The sequence below is a fragment of the Tasmannia lanceolata genome, unplaced genomic scaffold (assembly GCF_043159265.1).
Source record: "Tasmannia lanceolata isolate RefF3 unplaced genomic scaffold, GAP_Taslan_0.1 ptg000006l, whole genome shotgun sequence".
Taxonomy (NCBI): Eukaryota; Viridiplantae; Streptophyta; class Magnoliopsida; order Canellales; family Winteraceae; genus Tasmannia; species Tasmannia lanceolata.
In genome coordinates this window covers 38,591,654-38,610,048 of record NW_027518683.1, presented here as the reverse complement: position 1 = coordinate 38,610,048, position 18,395 = coordinate 38,591,654, and positions in this window count along the sequence as shown.

The following is an 18,395-nucleotide window of genomic DNA, read 5'->3' as shown; positions in this document are numbered from 1 at the left end:
TTGGAGAGTTTAAATAATTGGGTTAAAATTTCGAAAGGTAAAACTTGTTTTATGAACCTAAGTTGCCACTTGGGCCTATCATTGAAATTTCACTTGGTATCAGAGCTAGAGCGCTTGTTTCAAAAGCCTTAACCGGTAAGAGTTAAAGATCATTTTTGGCAAAACCCATGGATTTTAAAGTTGGTCATGACATCTCTATCCCTCCATCCTTTGATGGAACCAACTATGGGAAATGGAAAACCCGTATGAGGTTCTTTTTAGGATCCTTGGATTTAGAGATCTTGAATCTTATAGAAAATGGTATTTCTAAAAGGGGGGAAATAGGTTCCAAATTGCATGCATTAAATATTAGAGCTTTGATTGCAATTTGTTGCTCGTTGTCTCCCCATGTTTTTGAGAAAATTTCAACATGTAAAGATGCACATGAGATTTGGATTAAACTTGAAGAAATTTCTAAAAATCATACTTGTCATCTTTCATTAGTAGATTCTAATGTTTCTCATATTCATGGTAGTGTTGTGAATCCTTGTTTAAACACTTTCGATATTAAAAAGGATTTTAACTCCTCAATTTCCAAACTACAAAATGAGATTGATTCCTTGCATTTGGAAATTGATAATTTCTCGCTCAAGAATGAAGCTTTAAATCAAATGAACAATGATTTGATTAATATAAACAAAGACTTGATTCAAAGATGTAAATCATTTGAAAAATAAAATGAAATATTGGTTTTTGAAAACCATAATTTACAAGAAAAGAAAATTGTTGAAAATCTCAAATCTTCTTGTATTGTTACATGTCCATCTACTTGTTACACAAAATGTCATTTTTGTGGTAGATTAGGACATTTTAAAAATGAATGTGTGCTTAGGACTTTACCTAAGACTAAGATTACTTGGGTTCAAAAGAACATTGTAGGTAAATCTAAACCATTTGGAACCAAATGGGTGTGGGTTCCAAAGGCCCCAACCTAGTTTTCTATGCTTTTGCATTAGATTAGGGGCATGTGCTTAATTTGAATATCTCTATGATTTTTGGTTCTTTATGCCTAAGACTATTACTTAGATTGTTATATCTTTATCGTTTTGGTTGATCCCCATTTATTGATGTTGCATTTTATTTAGGGGGACATTAGATTTATGAGGAGCTTGAAAATGAGTTATCTTTCAAAATCCCGTATGAGTTTTCAAATTCCTCCTTGTTTTGAATTTTGCTTTTATTAAAGGGGAGTTTTGATTTGATTTATTCCTTGAAAAAGGGGGAGCTATACATTGCATAATTTTTCCCTTATATTTAAAACTTTTATCCCTTCTTTTTGTGATGACAAAGGGGGAGAAGTTTTATGTTTAGTGTGCTTAAATGTGGCAATCACCTTGTGTGTTGTCATCCTAAAAAATGAGGAGATTGTAAGCCCAGTGGTTCTCACCTTGGCAATATTCTATGTTTTGATGATTCCAAACACAAGTCGAAATGTGTTGTATTTCTAACGTATTTGATATTTTAGTGCATGTATTGAAGATTCAAACTTTTCAAACACTTAGATCAAGGAAAACGGCATGGATCGAGGCTTGTACATCCTTGAACACCATTGGAAGCCAAAGGATGATGAAGGCTTTGAGCATTCAAGGAGAGATTTTGAAGAGCCAAAGAAATGAAGGTGATCCATGCAAGAGTTCAAGACTTGAAGATGTGCTTCAAAGTAGAAGATTTGAAGGCTTAAGTCTTGTGTTAGATTGTTCATCTAATCCCTATTAAGTACCCCACCTTGAGGCATAATGGAGTCACTAAACAACTAACCCTAATTAGTAATAACAATCCCATCTATGTGTTAATTTGGAGGTCCAAAAAGCCCAAAAATTATCAGCATAATAATATGGAAAACCTGCTGGAAATAGGCTTCTCGGAGCTCCGAGAAATGGTCCAGGGACTAAAATCCAACTTCTGTTTGTATTCCCGGAACTCCGAGAGAAATTCTCAGAACTCCGAGAAAATCTCTCGGAACTCCGAGACTACTATGAAGGCAAAAAAAAATAGCCGTTGGGAAATTCACATAATTACGACTATGCCCCTGTAACGGTCATATTTGGGTATATGTGTTCTCAATGCCTTAGAACACATCTCTCTTATTCGTAAACATGTTCTAAACATATTAGAGAGTGGTAAACGCCCTTGTACCTCAATTTGGGATATCTTAAGGGATTAGACCTAGGCTTGAATTTGTACATCTTTTTCAAGAGTGAAATTTGTGTGAGCTTGAGAGCTATCTACCCTTGAAGAGGGAAGTTATATTTTTCATTTTCTTTCATTATATTTGGGCGAGTGTTCGGAGAAGCAAAGCCCTCTCTCCGTGGTGTAGATTGCCACCAAGGTTAAAGCGATTGGACATTGTAATTGGCACCGGTCTTTGCCAAGGTTAAGAAGATCAACATAGTGAAGCCATCAACGTGTTTGGTTGGTGGAGTGGAGTAGGCCTTGTGTGTTTGAGGACCGAACCACTTTAAATCTCGGGTGCACTCTTTCTTGACTCTTGCTCTTTTAATTTGCATTTGCACTTTAGATTTAACTTACTTGCTTAAATTATTTTTGATCTCTTAATCCTTCATTGGAGAGTTTAAATAATTGGGTTAAAATTCCAAATGGTAAAACTTGTTTTATGAACCTAAGTTGCCACTTGGGCCTTTCATTGGAATTTCAGATTCCATCTACCGACTTAGCTTAATTCAGTAGAACATGGAAAATCAGAACGTACTAATGAATGATCCATAGGTTCGATACCTTATTCATTTTTTCGAAAGCGTAAAGGAAGTGGATATTAGTGCATTTCAATTTGACGAACCCTTTATTCGACTCATACAAAGAAACAAGTGATGTTAGTCATCACTACACTTGATGTTATTCGAGAGTTCGTCTTTGTTATTCAGTAGTACTTAATTCATGACCTCGTTCTGTTTTGCAGCAATGATTGTGGGCTGTTTGTTTTAAAGGAAATGGAATGTCTCACCCGTGATGTTATTCTAGAGATCTCACAGGAAGATATCACGCCAATGAGAAATACTCTATTATCTGAGTTTCTAGAGGGGGTATATGGGCGGGTCAACTTAGAAAAATCAGACGATGGGATAGAGTAGACTTGTAGACACCCTCATTTTGCTACATTTTAACCAACAATAACATAATATATTGATCCGTGGAATTTCATTGGTAAAGTATGCATCCTCAAATTTTTTGAAAACTGAAATGATAAAGAGATGTACCTAGTGAGATGATTAGATCCGAAAAATTGAAAAATACCCTGATTGGTGAATTTAGTGTGTTAAATCCATGTGAGAGCCCCTCTATCATGGATTTATATGTTTTAGGTCATTAATATCTTGATCTGACTTTACGGATCATCAATCGGGACAAAATAAGCTAGGGTCACTTCACAGCCCGGGACCTGATTCCTTTCCGAGACCCGATTTCCGTAAATTGTTAGATCAAGGGCAGATCTTAACCTGGGTGTCTTTCCTTACTAAGAATTTGTGATAATTTAGTCAAAATAGGATCGATCAAGGTTAATCTCAAATTCAGATTAAACATTGTGTCACTTAATTGAGCAAAAACCCAGTGAAAAATCACGGATCAATGTGGGTGAACGAGAGACGTCGAAATAATTTAACCAAATTATCAACAACAGTGCTTTCAGTACTTTAATTGTTGTCAAAATTCATTTTCAAAGGTTAGGATCATTCATCAAAAATGGATTAAGTTGGTTGGATCAATCGAATCGTCAATTTGATCAACGGTTGGAAAAACGATTCGCTGTTAAAAACCGACGGCTCGCATTGGTCAAAAATTCTGAAAATAATATTTCTATGGCAATATTGGGCTTAAACGAAAGAGGAAAAATCAACGATTTTAATGGCGAAAGAATTATTGAAATCGGACTTCAAAATCTCCTGAAAACCGCGTTTTTCGATTTTTACATTCAAAATATTTGAAAAATCTTTTACAAGATTCTAGGAGATTTGGAGGCATCATCTCGTCCATTCTTTCGATCGAAATTGATCTCAACCACCCAATCTTATTCCATATCATTGCAAAGATTTCAGGATATTTGGAGACCCGATCTTGCCCGTTCTTTCGATCACATGGAGATTGCAGTTAATTGCAACCATCCAAATCGTTGCCATTCTCTACAAAGGCAACCAAATTGGACATTTCCCTTGCCTTGAAATTTGCTTCCAAAATCTACAAAGATTCCAAGGACAAATGGCATCATCTTGGACCTTGAATTGTTCCTAAATCTTTAGTACTTGATCCTGGCCGCATAAGTGCCTGCCATTTTTAACATAGCCATGGCTTAAATGGAAGATGCCAAAGAAGAGGGAGAATATTCTAGAAAAATCCGATCTTGGCCATTCTTTCCCCTTCCTTTTTTCATCACTCAATCTCCACCCTACACCTCTACGCCCTAAAGATGGCAACCTGGCTCATCCCTCACCTATAAATACCCATGCTCTCTTCTTTCAAAGAAAAAGAGGAAAAAAGAGGAAGAAGACTCAAACAAAACTACTAGAGAAATCCTCCATATCCCCGCCTTCAAATCTTGTCATATTCAAAGGATGCCCAAAATCTTCATCACAGGTAGGTGCACTATTCTCAGATTTTTCCAGGATTATTTGATATTTTTTTATGTATTTTTGCATGATTTTTAGCATTTAATTGAATTTAATTCAATATTATATGTGTGTGCTCAAAATCACGATCTACATGAGTGTTTCAATTCCGATTCGTCCCGAAATTTAATACACTGATCTATTAAAATAGACTAAAATAACCATCGGATTGGATCGGACATTGAATCAAAGGATTTCAAAAATTTGAGTGATGAGTGGAATTTTATTTAAAATAATGGCTGAGAAATTACAAAATTCGAAAAAATAGCCATCTCAGGATGATCTATTTTTTGGAATTTAAAATTTTTCTTGTGTTCATCATATCAGAACAAGATTAAAGGACATTTTCCGGAGTCGTAATTTCCTCGAAAATCGTGTTTTAAAAATGGAAAACTCTTCAAAAATATCTTTTCGACGAAGAAAAATAAAATATATACTAAATTGATTCCAAAATTAATAAAATTTCGTGGGAAAATAATATGATACTGATACATTCTACCATGAATTTTTAAGAATTTTTGGATTCTGTTTGATATATTATTTAATGCTTTCTTTGAAAATTATCAGATTTTGTGAGAATTTTTACTGACATCAGATCACCATTAAAATTCACACAAGTTTTACAGTAGTCTTATATTTCATATTTCTTGCTGCTGTAACTTTTCAATTTATTTGGATCTTGTTTCCTATGGGATGTAGTGTTAATTCATAATCTGGTCTGAAAATTGAAAAATCCGAAATTGATAGTAAATAGTTTCTAAAATTCATGAAAATCTCACAGCATGCTCGTTTTACTTATATATTACTACTTTAGAAATTTCAATGAATTTAGATTTCTATTTCTAGTAGTTTATGTGTTATTTTTGCAATCTGGTCTCGTTATTGTTAAATCAAAATTAAATATGAGCTGAATGTAAAAATCTGCAAAAATCTTCCAGTAAGCTACATCCCATCATGTCTTGCTGCTGTAGAAGTTTCAATTCATTTCGAATTCATTTGCAATAATTTCACTTGTAAAATCACTCATATGGTTTAAAATTGATAAAATCCATTGAAAATTCGAAATTAATTAAAAATCATCATAAAGTTTCTAAAGAACCTTGAATTTTTGTCACATATTAATTCCTAAATCCATTGAAACAGAAATTTTAGGATCTTTAGATTTCTCTGGAAAAATGGCCAGTGCATCCATAATCGTATCCCTATTGCATTCGATCTTTGACAATTTGAACATTTAAGCTATAGCATGTTGTTGGCTCCGAGGTTACTGTCCACGGAAATCCTGAGATATGCCAGGCAATAAGATGCTATAACCTAAGTATTAAATTGCACAAGGAAAGAGCGCACGATTCTCTTCCTTGGATGCTATTCTGGGCCGAAATTGGTGAACCCTAGAACCATTGGTAATCCTTGAATGTCCAGAAACTGAAAATCCTTGAAATCTGAAATTCATTACCCTCGAGAATTTAAATCGATTTGTCTTGTGTCTTTCGGAACCGTTGGATCATGGTTTCCGTCATAAGAACCATTAGAGCTCAATTTAGGAACACTTGTGTCAGGTCGTGTCCTAGGTTTTAGGGAGTCCTAGAGTTAGGAGTTCAGCCTCATCACGGACGCTTGCTATGAATAGCAACCGTGCCATAGGTCTAGTTACACTAGTCACCCTATCTTTTCCTAGGACAAGCCTAGTAAACTAGGATGTAGGTTAACCTGCATTAGTCTAAGGAACCACTTGCACTTAGATAAGAATCATATAGCATCTTAGATGAAATCTTAGGATAATAAAATCCTCAACTTAAATTAAATAACTTCTCCTAAAACTGTTGAAACAGTCAATCCCGTCTAGGTCGGTGTCTTAGTTAAGTTAGGCATAAGTAGCTTAGCTTAGGTGCACCGAACTACGTCGACTCTGATCACAGTGAGGCTTGGGTACGTAGGCAGCTTGGATGTCTGATGGCATACCAACCGCGAGTCGGCTCCACAACAAATTGTGGGGTTTTGTATATTAATTTTCTTGTAAATTATTAATTAAATCACTTAGGACTTCTCATGAAATTAGAATTTTAGGAGAACTTTCACTTAGATTGAATCCAGACAAATTAAGAAATCAAGATACACATTTAGGATTCACACTGAAATTAGATCATAGGATGCATGTCACATAGTTCGCACACTAACAAAGAGTTGAATGAGCCATTTAAAATAAATTTAAAAGAGTTAACTTTTGGAATTGAAGACCGATTATCGGGCAGGAATGGTGCATGTGGTGGATAGCTCCTCATACCTTCCATTCTGGTAACCAGGTAGCGAGTCTAGATTTCTGGTTAATTATGGGTCTTAGATCTCACATCTAGGTGGCAACTCTGTCAGTCTCTTTTATATGGAATTCGGATTGCCTTAGTGATCCCAAGTTCACATAAAAGATGAATTAAAATCAATAATAAAAATGCACACGCCAATCGCGTGGGTACGAGAGACCAAGAGAGGGAGCGTGGCGGCTCGCGCCCCACCCCTCTCGCTGGATCGTAGTCCCACAAGACTCAACTTCGGAAAACTCTATTATCAATGGAAAAATTTGAATGTGTTATGTAATTTATTTATCTCTTACCCTGATGTAATTATGAGCCATTTGTACTTGTTTGTCTTGATGGCTGAGTACCAATTATCTTCACCATACAATTATGTAAATTCCATAGTATAAATGTAGTTGACATGTTTAGCAGGAAAAATGTAAACATGTTCAGCAATTTTTTTTTTGTAGGTTCATTTGTTGTGGCCAAATTCCATGTTTGTCGTGACATGTTCATCAGATATTGGTGTGTTTTTTTTTTTTAGTAAGAAGTCGACATTTGTTCGTCTTATATCATCAGGTTGTAAATTGAACTGAAAAAGTCGACTTTCAAGTCGGCCTTTTGTCTTCTTATACCATCAGGTTCCATTTGCACTCAACAGGTCGACTTAGAAGTCAACCTATCTGCGCCTTATATCATCAGGTTGTAAATTGCACTTAAGAGGTCGACCATTTCATGTCTTACATCAACAAGTTATAATTGCACTATATAGGTCGACCTAGAAGTCAACCTGCGAAGTCTTGTTTTAAAAAAACAAAAAAACAAAAGCGTCGAAAACAGTAACACCCTAAAAACCCTCAAAATAATGGGTGCTAAGTCCATCGCCATCTCTTCCCTCATTCAGAGGACCTTCGAATGGAACGGGTAAATTTGGAGGGAGTGTAGGGATAGAATTGATGGGGGGCACTATTTATCATTCCAAACCACTGTATCAACAATAAAGAACCCATATTTATCACTCCAAACAACTATTTAAACACTACGAATTGGGTATTAAGTACAAAAGACCACTATTTTAACTATTCGAACCACTATTTAGTTAATTAGAAGCACTATTAAACACTAAAGAACCCCTATTTATCACTCCTAACCACTATTTAAACACTAAGAACCACTATTTACCACTATTTAAACACTACTAACCACTATTTAACACTACGAACCACTATTTTAAAACTCACTATTTATCACTAAGAACCACTATTTACCCCTCAGAACCACTATTTAACACTCGAAACCACTATTTTAACACTAGAACCACTATTTAACACTCGCAGCCACTAGTTCAAATCTACAGAACCACTATTTAACACTAAGAACCACTATTTAGGCCTCTGAAGTACTATTTAAACACTAAGAACCAGTATTTATCACTCCAAACCATTGTTTTAACACTAAAGAACACATGCTTATTACTCCAAACCACTATTTAAACACTAAGAACCACTATTTACAACTCCGAACCACTATTTAAACACTAAGAACCACTATTTACCACTCGAAACCACTGTTTGCCACTCTGAATCACTGTTTTAACAGTGCAGAACCACTATTTAACACAAAAAACAACTATTTAGCACTATGAACCACTATTTCAACAATAAGAACAACTATTTATCACTGTGAACCTCTATTTTCAAAAACAAAGTTAAGAGGGAGGGAACACCTTAAATTTGATGGGAAATGGAATCATAGATAGCTTGCAAGAACCCAGGTTTTTAAATACAAAGTTTGGCTTTGAGAAGAGAAGAAATTGAAGAAGAGGTTTTTAAACTATGGCGGCTTTGAGGAGAGGTTTTACAAGCCTTTGAGAAGAGGTTTTACAAGGTTACAATGTTTTTAAACTATTTGTTTGAGAAGAGAAGAGATTGAAGAAGGTAAAATGGAAGAATGGAAAGTTTTTATGGCACTGTGAGAAGTGGTTTAATGGAAGCTTTTTCATCTGTTAGAGAAGAGAAGAGGTTGAAGAAGAAGGTTTCATTGGGTAGTAATCATGAAACAAGGTGAAAAGGTGCCTTGTGAGAAGTGGTTTAATCGAAGCTTTTTCACCTCTTTGAGAAGAGAAGATGTTGAAGAAGAAGGTTTCGTTGGGTAGTAATCATGAAACATGGTGAAAAGGTGCCTTTGGAAAACGTGAAAAAGGAATGATTAGATGGGTTAACTTCAACAGCTAGGTAAGGGTATTGTGGTCCAGAAATTGGCTAAGTTTTCTCCCTCCTCCCTTGTTTGAGAATTTAGAAATCTGCCCCCCTTTCTGACAATTTCAGCTAAAAAGTACATTTTTCTGACCATTTTCCCTTTTTTGAAATGATATGATGAAAGGCCGTATAGACACGTACCCATCCTATCATTTCGAAAAATCAGTAATTGTATGATAAAAGGCCGTATAAACACGTAAAGTCAGTAGGCAAGAATTGCCACCCTTGATATTTGATCCAATAGCAGCTCCTCAAAAATTGAGCTACTGTTGGATCAAATGTCAAGGATGGGATGATGGGTACACACAAAATTAATATTTTATATGGTGTGTAGCCGTATATTCCAGTATTATTCAAAAAGTGTTGTATGGCCCTCTTCATAGGATGATCAAAACCGTTCATTTGTTGGGCCATAACTTAAATAGGTTGTGCCCCAAAAAATCATTTCCATAGTATGATCCTAAACTTCTAATCTATAGATAAACTGCACATTATGGAAACCTCTATATATCAGAGGGTTACGAACATCTTATGGAAGCGGGCTGTACAGTACATTTTGAGAAATACTGAACTATATGCCACACACCATATAAAGTCTCCACAAAAATAAGTTATCTTTGTCATTCTTTGTTAATTAAAAATGGGCAGTTATAAATTCACCCCCTTATGGAATATAAGGTGATGAGTGGGCGTACGAACGCGTACTCATCATCCCATAAACACTGGCTCACATTTTGAGAAGGTGCTATGGGATCAAATATACTTCCATCTACCAACTTTACATATTTGTATGAATAATTTATCGTGGGATAAGGAGAAAAGTACGGAATGTGGTTATTTCCAAAAATTACGCATTTAGGGTACTTTTTAATTCAATCATCAAACTAGGGTGATTCTTCAAAAACGGGTGGAAAAAATACCTCAATACCATTCTGACAACAACAGAAATTTCCCTCAGCTTCCCTTTTTCATTACAGAAAATCCCCCTGTATTTAATGCCCATTAAATTAGCACACTCCACAAGGCTTCTTTTGGTTCGTCTGAATGTGTATTTGAACCGACAGAACCTTGTATTCATTTTTATCTTGGCCATTGGAAATAACCAGAGACGGATGGATGCTTTATACGTGTTAAAAATAACTTTTTGGAACGTTGGCGCCTCTATACACAGCTGGTTTGGTTTGTATTTGAAATTTTCCTTCGAACCCAGAGTCGCTTGGGTTCGTTTAAATCATGGTCGTCCCCAATATGCATAGACGGTCGGATCCACGACACGTACACATCAATATGGAACGGTTTCGTCTTCTAATAATACCGCCTCTCTGTATGAGATTCCGCCGGCGTACTAGTGAATTCTGCTGGCATACACCCTATTTCCACCGGCGTACCCCTTGGTATTCCAGCGGCATACTCTAGAATCCGGCGGCGTATTCGATATTCCGGCGGTGTACTCAATACATTTCGAACACATGTTTGAACCTAGAAAATTCGGCAGCGTACTCGATATTCCGGCAGCGTACTCTATATTACAGCGGCGTACTTAATATCTTTGAACGACGGGTGTTTCTTGAATCCGGCGGCGTACTTGATATTTGAAATAAACAAGAGGGGGGGTGAATTGATTTTAACACTAAATTATGCCTTTTGAAAATTAATTATGAAATCTAATTTGAATTTTCTTCTCTTGATTAGATTTTGGTTAGTTCAAATGAGATCAAAATAAAATAAAATACCAAACCAAAATCAAGAATGAGAGTGCAAGAAAAAGAAAGAACACACCGATATATAGTGGTTCGGGTAAAGCCCTACTCCACTCTTCTTAAAGATCGTCCTTAAGGTTTTCCACTATGAGAGACTTCCACGATGTCCGGCTCCGAGGCGATTACACTTCCAAGGGATATTAAATGAGGATGCCCTTACACCTTTACACCGACTCTCCTTCTTCGCCGAGTTCTAAGCGATACTCCCTAGGGTATTAAGATAGGATGCCCTAGCCACCTTTACAATAATAGAAGATGAAGATTTTGCTTGGCTTCTCTTGAAAGCTTGATGCACAATGTTGTTCCTTTGATTGCTTCTTGATTAGTGGTTGCAAGTGAAAGCTCTAAATCCCAACTCAATAGATTTGCAAGTGCAAGGCAAGTTTGGGGAGAAAACAAAATTTTAAGCACAAATGGGTTGCAAGTTTGCTTGAATGCTTAAGGAGGTTTTTCAAATAATCAAGAGAGGAAGATAATCCTCTTGAAGGTGTATATATAGTCTCTTGTCAAAATATGACCGTTTGAGGGTGTTAATATCAAAAACCAAATTTTAATTCAAATCCCAACGGCTCTTTTTTCTTCTGTCGCGAGGTTCTCGGAGTTCCGAGAACCATTCTCGGAGCTCCGAGAAATTCTCGGAGTTCCGAGAGAACGGCCAGAAGAAGAAAAATTCTACTGGACCATTTTTCGGAGTTCCGAGAAGCCTAAAATCAGCAGACATTTTATACTTTTTGATGCTATTTGATTTTGGACTTTTGGAACTCAATTTCTAAGATAATTTGGAATGTTATGAGGGTCCCAACATGTTGGTCCACCACATAACCATTCACTAAACCTTTTAAGATCTTAAGTGTTTTTGAAAAAACTATTTTAAAACACTTTGCCTTGACTTAGAAATCTAAAGAGAAAATATGTACATTGAATTCTAGGTAAACCTCAACTTCTCTTTAGCCTTGGTCTTCAATTGGTCTTCCATCTTGTGTAGGCTTGCTTGAGAGATGATGTGAGCTCCACTTAGCTCATTTGACTCTTGTGTGGTACATCTTCAAGCATGACCATGTAGTGTGTTGGTTTCTTCAATGATCAATCCTATCTTAAACACAACACTTCAAGGCAAATTGATTAGTATTCAATAACATAATCAATTATGTTTAGAATCATCAAAACAAGATAGGAGAGTAGAACCTTGAGCTTACAATATTCTAGTGGTGTACTCTAGAATCGGCGGCGTTCTCAGCCAAAAGAGAATGAGAAATAATAAAATATTCAATAACATTGCCGTTAAAAGAGACATGAGAAATAATAAAATATTCAATAATGTCACCGTTCTCAACCAAAAGAGATGTGTAAATAATAAAATATTCAATAACGTAGCCATTCTCAGCCAAAAGATAAGTAAGAGACAATAAAATATTACTTTAAAGATAATGACTGGCGTTGGGTTGTGAATTTGTTAGCAAGGGCAACATACGAGGACTCTGTTGATGTCAAAAGGGTAATGGGGTCTTTCTTCCACCCGTTTTTGAAGAATCACCCGTGTTTGATGATTGAGTTAAAAAGTACCCAAAATCCATAATTTCTAGAAACGATCCCCCACATTCCGTACTTTTCTCTAGGATAAATTCACCCTCCTTAGTCGAAAGCCCGTGCAATACTAGTACTCTCTCTCTCTCTGCAACATGAAAGGTTGGTTGGGCCCAACAATTGATATCTTTGAACAAAGTAGGCGCCACCCATAACTATCCTCACGAGATTTTATATGGTGCAAGCCAGTATAGTCCAGTATTTTTCAAAATGGACAGTACCACCTACACCATAGGATGATGCCAACCGTCCATTTGATTGGCAAAATATGAACAGGTTGTGCCCCACAGTATCATTTCCATAGGATGATCCTAGCCCTTCGATCTATAGACAAACAGCATATTAAAGAAACCTCTATAGATAGAGTGTTGGGATCATTCTATGGAAATGATTTTTAGGACACTACAGATTTACATTGTAGCCCACCAAATGGTTGGTATGGATCATCCTATGGTGTGTGTTGTAGAGTCCCTTTTAAAAAATACTTGCTATACAGCCTTACACCACGTAAAAACTTTATGCTCACAACCAGCACTCTCTATTCTTTCTTTGACCACGAACCCTTAGTGAGGCCCAATAAGGAATAATGCATGTCTTTAAAGAAGGTGGACACCATAAACATGTATTTTTTTTTAAAAAATCACTTGGACTTACTTGTTTTGAATATCCACACCATTCATTTGCTGCAACCCTAACATAAATAGGCGTTGGCCCAAAAATAGCATCTACCTAGGATGATCCTAATTCTTCAATCCATGGAGGGTCATATATGGAGTCACCGTATTAGATGAGGATTTAGTATCATCGAGATGATTTTGTTAGATGGGAGGCGCAGCGGAAAGGCCTAAAATTATATATAAACAAAAGTTTCTTTGATCTCTTGCCTTAACCTAGGATCCCTGGATACTAGATGTTCCAATGGTAGAACTTACCACCATCTCATATCATTGCGCACCACTAAACAACTCCCTATTAATTCTGGCATTCCACACAGAGTAGAAAACCCAGCAAGGATGAGTAGGAAATCCCCTTTCCACATACCATCACTCTAATCAATACAAGAATCATTTACCTCTGATTTTCTCCAATAATCACTCTAACCACGATCCAACCACGATAGTCACAAGTGCTCCAACCACGGCCCAACGATGATCGCTCCAACCTCGGCTCTAATACCACTTGTTCAGAAATCTACTAGGAAAAATCCAAGCTGATCATGCACAAAGAAACAGGATACTTGAAATAAACAAGCCACAACATCCACATATCTCAATTTATGGTTCCCCCAAGATGCCTATGTCCACAGGCGTGAACATGATCTTCTATTATGAGAAAGTAAAATATAAGGATTACAATGGGATTAACTTGAAACCCGCAAACTAAACCCTTACCCTCAGAACCCAAGAGAAAACCCAGGAGGAATCTCTCTCTCTCTCTCTCTCTCTCTCTCTCTCTCTCTCTCTCTCTCTCTCCTGCAGATTTTCCAGCCCCTGTTAGTCATTGAAGAGAGGGAATTTTATATGTAAGTCTTGGCTTACCACCAAAACTGTGGAAAACAAGAACTTTCTCCACAGGGCCCAACACTTAAATGGATTGGATCTTCAAATAAGGTGGCCCTCCCTATGTTTTTTAAAAGTAAGCACCCCCACATGCAGACAACATAAATCTCTCTCTCTCTCTCTCTCTCTCTCTCTCTCTCTCTCTCTCTCTCTCTCAATAAAACAAAATCCAAAAGCAAAATGCAAGACTTGCTCATCACCTACACTACCCCCGGTGCAACTTCAGCTGCGCTCAACCTAAACCCGACGAGTTCAACCTGATTTCAACTCGCTGTGTTGGCATTTCAGTTTTCAAGTTTATCTCCTGAGGCAGTTTAGCGTGTCTAGAAGGCTTGTATAATGAAATTATATGTTTTTCCTTACCAATTTTGAGCCTCAAAGTCCCGCATGTAAGCTTTTCATTGGGTGACATTTTTTACCAATTAAGTTGGATTAGGGTTGAGAGATATAAAGAGAACTATAAAAGGTCAAGTGAGGGTAGACAGTCCAGGGCCAAACACTTTGGCTGGGTCGTGTTAGGGTTTAGGTTTTGGAATTTTAGGTTGGTCTCAACCCGTTCAGGACCCAACCCAGCCGAGTTAGACCCCATCTTTGGGATTTAAACAGTAAACTGTCGTAAGCCAAGCCAACTGTTTAACAACCGCACTCCACATCCTCATTGTTTTTAAACATTTTTTCACAGCTTGTTACAACCACATGCATCAATGAAACCGGCGTAAAGGTGTGCAAATATTAGCCCCCATCAACCTGTTATATGAGGGATTTGCTAGCCATCTGGTCCGTTTGGTTGCTGGAATTTTTTCGGTTCTTTTTGTGGAATTTCCACATGAAACCCACGGTTGGTTGCTAGGCCCAAAATAATCCCAGGAACCAAAAATAAGCTTGTTGAAGATTTTTTTTTTCTTCCCAACAGTTGAAGCAACCAAACAAAGCATTATTTTTTTCCACGATAGTCTAGCCAACCAAACATGAGAATTTTATTTTACCGGGATACTTCCAGGAATTTTTTTTCCACTAATTCCTAGGGAGATTTTTGTTCCACAGAATTCCCAGGAACCAAAAAAAAACCGGCAACCAAACAGACCTAATTGGGAAGTGATAAATCCACCCCTTTTAATTACAAGGGACACCTAGCGTCAGTGTATGCGGCAATTAGGCCCGTTGAATTCTTCTGACGTCAAGTCATCAGCCCCACTTTAGTCATTGATACTCTGACTCTAGGTGTCCCTTGTAATCAGAAGGGGCGGATATATCACTTCCCAAGCCATTTCGTGCCCCTCTTGCATTTTGCATGTGATGACAGCCATCTCAATGAATAAGACAAAATCTGCCAAAAATCCAACATAGGTAGGTTGCTGTCATCACGTGCAAAGGAGGGGCAAGAAATGGAGGTGGGTAGCAAATCCTTTTTATGAAGATAAAAAAACCCAATTAACACTACCCAATGCCCAATTACATTTCTTCCCTACCAAAGAATCTTTCCACATACAGCAACCCCTACCCAGTTAACTCTACTACATTATCCATATTTGGCAAATCCCATACTCTAAGCAAAATCCTCTTTCAAATTTCAAAAAATAATCTAGGCTATTTAAATAAAATAACAGTTCACACCACAAACACCTTCAATAATGGCCATAAAAAATTGCTAAAAGAATAAAAAAAAATCAAGCAATGTCAGATTTCAGATGTAAAAGAAAAAATAATTAAATCAGAGATATGTTGTACTTTCAACATCAATAAACAAAAGAAAATAAGCTTTTAGTCCTTTTAATAATCGGTTGAGAACAACACTGTACTTGCAGTGAAAATTAAAGCTATGTTCATAGGTTCCCAGGCTCATAAAAGAAGAAAAGTAGTGCTTATTTAACTGTAGTTGTCAAGTTCGTACTCACAGTTTTCGATGCCAGTGCATCTTAGTTGGCTGTTCAGCCACTCCCTGCTTTTCAATATATAAACATACGGGAATTCATGGAGGGATTCCAAGAAATTTCACCCATAATAGCATAAAGAACTCTTATTTTCCAACCTTATTCGTCAAAACATAACCCATGTATGTGAAAGCAACTTTGACAAATATAAAGTAGCTGAGCAACCATTTTAGGTTTTACAAAGAATAAAACATAAAAGAATGCAAAAAAAAAAAACTCTATAATTAAGAAGAAAAACAAAAAACTAGACCATAAAAAATTATAAAACATCCGCAAAAGAAAAGTTGTGAAATACCTGCTAAAAAAGATATTGACACTATCCTAAGGCTCCGCTCAAATGCATTCCTTGGTTTGACAAACCACGTGGTGAGAAGAATGGCCCAAAATATTGCCTACCTTCAGTGTTATTTCCGCAACAAGTGCCTGAAGCAAACAGGCCCTAAAAGATCACCCATACTATCTTAAAAAGATACAGACACTTCTTTACTAGAAAGTGAAACCAATTAAAAAGTTTTGGACGTACTTAGAAGAGAAATTAAAGAAGAGCAACATAGATTACCATTTCTTTACTTTCTTTTTCCTCTGATATGAGAGAGACGTCTCATAGTTGCATTTTGAAAATCAACAATGAACAAGAATTGTAATATGCTTAGTAAGTGGCAACCATACAATGCTAGGAAAAATGCACTATTTTTCCATAATTTTCTCAATTTTTGCACTTTTTTTGTTCACAGCCAATCACATAATACTGTAACTATACAAACACTACCTTCAAACGACAGACAGTGTATCCTCAAAATACTGAGACACTACCCTGTAATGATAATCACATTTCTTAGTAAAATAAAGTCATTTCAAGTGATAATTCTCATATATCATTCATTAAAAACCTCTTTGAACACACACCATCCTTTAACAATTACAGACTTAACAACACATGAACAATTTACAGAATACCTTGGAAGCATGGAAGCAGACAATACCTTCAAAAGTAAAACACAACTATTCATCTGATAGTTTTGTACTTTGATAGTTTTGTATTTCGCCCTGTCATTATAAGTTATCATGTGGAAACAATTCATCCAGGACACTAATACCTTAATAAAATAGATAAGATACCCTAAAATTAAACAATTATTAGCTGCCAAGACGTACTCGATCTTTTTTTTGTTTCTCATTCTTCTTACCTTTTTTTTAATATTTTTTCAATTTTTTATTTACTCATCCAAACCAACTTCTTCGAAAATTTACAGAATTTTATTATCAGTTTTATTTTGGGAGATGATATTTTCACTCCTCCTGCATTACGTGCAAGCTCCCCTTATAACGTGATTTGACGTCAAAAAGCGTTAAAGTTGCCCACTTTTCACGTCAAATCATGTTATAAGGGGAGCGTGAGCGTAATGCAGGGGGAGTGAAAATATCATCGCCCTTTATTTTTCATCTTCTCTTTCCCCAATTTTTTGGTGGTGTTTTTTGTTATTTTTTCGATATAATATATTTCTTTTTCTTCCAAGTTTTTAAAGATTTTTTCTGCTATTTTTTTTTTCTGTTTTTCCTTAACTTCTTCTTGCCCAATTGTACGATCTCTTTGTTTTACGCTAAACAACCTAAAACTCAGACAGGGAAGAAGAAAAAATCTATGAAACAAAAATAATTCAGTATTTACCCTCAAAACTTGGTGCACAAACGTTGGCAACCTGGGGTTGAGCCAGAGCTCACTTGGTTAAGGCTATGCTCTTCATCTCTGGCCGGAGGTTCAATCCTAGCTTACCTACAAAAAAAAGAAGAGAATGATGCATGATATACTTCTAATTAGCTATCAACAAAACACTTCTAATTAGCTATCAACAACTTAATACGGGCTGCAAATACAAAAACCAGGGAGGGTGTATCACATTTTCAGTCTTGGAATTTCAGTGGGGTCTTTTCTACCTGTTGAACTATAAATAATTAAATAACAACAACTCTAAGAGCTTAAAGTTTTGGAGTAATTGGTTCTTTCACATAGTATCCGAGCTATTGCCTCACGGCACGTCCTGGGTTCTAAACGCAACAACTCCTTGATATTGAAATCCACGTGTATGGCCAACCCAAAAGGGGGGACAAGATGTGCAATGTGTACAACCAACCTAAAGAAAAATAGAAGGGCCACATTTGAGGGGGAGTGTCAAAGTATAAATGATTGAATAACACCAACTCTAACAGCTTAAGCTTTTGGAGTAATTGGTTGTTTCACACTACCAAGATAAAATCTTCAGTCTTCCCCATCTGTCAAAGAGATAAAAAGGTGATGTAGAAACTAAGAACATCAACTACGATATAACACCGTCTATGGGAATTACTTGTGAGAA